Below are 3,685 nucleotides of genomic sequence, written 5' to 3'. Positions count from 1 at the left end.
GTTGTCATATGGGATCATTAAGAGTCAGAATTGACGATAAGGAACCTAAGAACAACACTACTGGTTAGAACAGTGCTTTTCAAACTTTAGTATGTATACAGTTTTGTTGAAGTGCAGATTCTGATTCAGTAGGTGTGGCATGGAGCCTAAGAGTCTACATTTCTAATGAGCTCCCATGTGATGCCACCATACTTTAAGAGTAAGGTGTTAGACAGCCTTGGTGGTGCAATGTAATTCAGGTACACTTTGGTAACTTTGCTTAAATAGATACTATGGGTAAGGGAGAGAGACAATTCTTACTGAGGAAGTAGCATATGAGCAGAGAACTGAAGAAACAACCAGTCACAGGAAGATCTTGAGGAAGAACATTCAAGGCAGAGAAATATGCAAATGCAAACAAACTGAGGTGGGGACGAGTTTTGGCTGGACCATGATATGTGAAAGGGGGAACTGTTAAGAGGTAACACCTGTGAGGAGTTTGAAATGGGAAGCCATTGGTGGCTTTTAAGGAACACAGTGATATAATCTGATCTACATTGTTAAGAACCCTCTGGTGACTGAGAAACGTATCCTAGAGGGAAGCAGGGAGCTCTGTTGAGAGACTATTCCAGTTCACAACTGCACTGGAGCTAGTGACAAGTAGATTTCCTTTTTTAAAATTAATTTGTTATTTTTGGATTAAACACAGCAAAACATATACCAATTCGACAGTTTTTACATGCACCATTTAGTGACATCGATTATATTCTTCAAGTTATGCAACTTTTCTCACTCATTTTCTGAGTTGTTCCTCCACCATTAACATAAATTCCACCCCCTAAGGTTCCTATCTAATCTTTCCATTTGCTATTGTCAATTTGATCTATATTGATAGATTTAAAAAAGCATAATGCTCAACACAGACATTCTTTACAACTTAAGCAAAACTATTTGGTTTCAAGAATCCAGGAGCAATTTTATGTTTCAAGATTATCTCTGAGTTGTTGTTTCAGGGATTCATCTAGCCTCCATGGCTCCGGAAAGTCTACAGTCCATGAGAATTTGAAATCCTTTTCTGAATTTTCACCCTTTTAATCAGGATTTTTCTATAGCATTTTTTATCAAAATGTTCAGTGATGGTAGCCAGGTTCATCCAATTCTAGTCTCATACCAGAGGAGAGAGTTGTTCATGGAGGCAGTTAGCCACACATCCTTTTCTTCCTCCTATTTCTGACTCTTCCTCTGTTGCTCCAGGCGAATAGATACCACTGTGCCTTAGATGGCTACTTGCAAACTTTAAGACCCAAGGCAATATATAACTATGTAGGAGGTAGAACTAGAGCAATAAACATGTCATTAGGCCAGTTAACTGGGATGTTCCATGAAACCATGACGCTAAACCTCCAAATCAAGGAACCAAATCCCATGAGGTGTTTGGTTATACATATGCATCCTCCACAGCTTTTTTCCCCCTTTTTCATACATCTCACACACAACTTTTGCCAATTCAGCTTTCTACAGGTGAATAACATACTGACAACAATTACAGTAATTGTCTGTGCAACTATAATCAGTGTGATTTTCCCATCATTGTAAACCCCATAAGCAACAAACCCCTCTTTTGCCCCCTCTCCCACCCCTGAGAACCACTAACAAACTTTGGTCTCTATACATTTCCTTTTTTGAAATACATGTATAAGTGAGATTATACAATATTTGTCCTTTTATGATTGGCTTATTTCACTCAGCATAATGTCTTAAAACTCCATCTGTATTGTGCATGTATCAAGACTTCATTTTCTCTACTAGCTGAGTAGTATTCCATTGTGTGTATATACATTTTGTTAATCTAACCATCCATTGATGTGCATTTAGGTTGTTTGTTCTATTGGCTATTGTGAATAGTGTTACAATGAACATTGGTGTACAATCATTTGTTTGACTCTTTGCTTTCAATCCTTTTAGGAAGAATTTCTGAGAGTGGAATTGCTGGGTCATATGATAGTTTTATTTTTAGTTTTTTGAGGACGTGCCACAATTTTCAACTGATGGCTAATGATGTTGAGCATATTTTCATGTGTCTGGTGGTAATTCAAATGCCCTTTTTGATGAAATGTTTATTCAAGTCCTTTCTCATTTTATGATTAGGTTATTAATCTTTTTTGGTGTTAAGTTGTCAAAGTTTTATATATATTTTGGTTATTAGATTCTTATTCAATATGTGGTTTCTGAAGATACTCTCACAGTTGGTAGCTTATCTTTTCACCTTTTTGTTAAAGTCTTTTGATGAACAAAATATTTTAATTTTTATGAGATTAAATTTATTTATTTTGTCTGTTGCTATTTGTGTGTTTGCTACAATATTACATAATCCAATGTTAAAAGCTAGGTGACAGCATTGCCTGCGTATTTCCTTCTAAGAAGTTTATAGTTTTAGATTGCATATTTAGGTCCTTAATCCATTTGAATTTGTTTTTGTGTATGGTGTGAGGCATGGATCTTTTAATATTTTTGCATGTAGCAATCCAATTTTGAAGAAACTCTTCTTTCCCCATCCAATGGACTTAGCACCCTTGTCAAAAATCAGTTCACTATAGACATGTGCGTTTATTTCTGGACTCCTAATTCTATTCCATTGGTCTATGTCTATTGTTATACCAGTACCAAGCTGTTTTGATTACTGTAACTGTATAATATGTCTTAAAATCAGCAAGTGTGAGTACTCTTAGTTTGTTCTTTTTCAACATCTCTTCAGCTAATCAGGGCCTAGATAGATTTTTTTATCTTTCATATATAAATTAAGCCTAGAAAACCCCACGCCAGGTAGAATAAATATGAATTTAGCCCATGTTACAAACAAAAGATTGGCTTAAAAAACAAACAGTGATTTTATTGGCACAGGTCCCCTCTTTTTGCCAAAACAGATGTCTCCTGAAAAATATAGATTTGCAGGTCAAAGTACCTACATAAGGAGGAGAAATAACTTGGAAGTTACAGAAAAACTATTTTATCCAGAAAGATTCAGGGCCATTATGTGGGGATAGGCTTGTCTTGTCACATTTTTCTTAGTACCCTATGCCATGATGGAGAAGAAACTGTTTGGTAATTGTTACCAAAGGAGGGCCCTCAAGGTAAACTTCTCATGTTTCAAACAAGACAACTACCAATTTGAACTTTAAACTGCTCTTAAAGACATAAGAATAAGAATGTTGTTGTTGTTGTTATGTGTCGTCGAGTCGGACCCAACTCATAGCGACCCCTCCTTGGGTTTCCAAGGTGGTATCACTACAGAAGTAGATTGCCCAAACTTCCTTCCGAGGAGTGGCTGGTGGGTTTGAACCACCACCCTTCTGGTTAGCAGTCAAGCGCCTTAGGCACTACACTACCAGAGCTCCTAAGAAGAGTTGATTCTGATTCATGGCAACTCTACATGTGTCAGAATAGAATTATGCAGCCTTTTTTGAGGGCCACTGGGTGGAGTCAAACTTGCAACCTTTTGGTTAGTAACCGAGCACATTAACAATTTGCAGCACCCAGGGACTCCATATATGTAATCCATTATATGTTATCTTACATATGCACCTATATAAAACCAAACCCACTGCCATTGAGGCAATTCTGACTATAGTGATGCCCACTGGGTTTCTGAGGCAGTAAATCTTTACAGAAACAGATTGCCCCACATTCCTTCTGTGGAGTGACTGAT

The sequence above is a fragment of the Orycteropus afer genome, unplaced genomic scaffold (genome assembly GCF_000298275.1).
Source record: "Orycteropus afer afer isolate SDZICR_OR568_19922 unplaced genomic scaffold, OryAfe1.0 scaffold00898, whole genome shotgun sequence".
In the NCBI taxonomy this organism is placed as follows: domain Eukaryota; kingdom Metazoa; phylum Chordata; class Mammalia; order Tubulidentata; family Orycteropodidae; genus Orycteropus; species Orycteropus afer.
Note: the sequence above shows the minus strand (reverse complement) of the source record.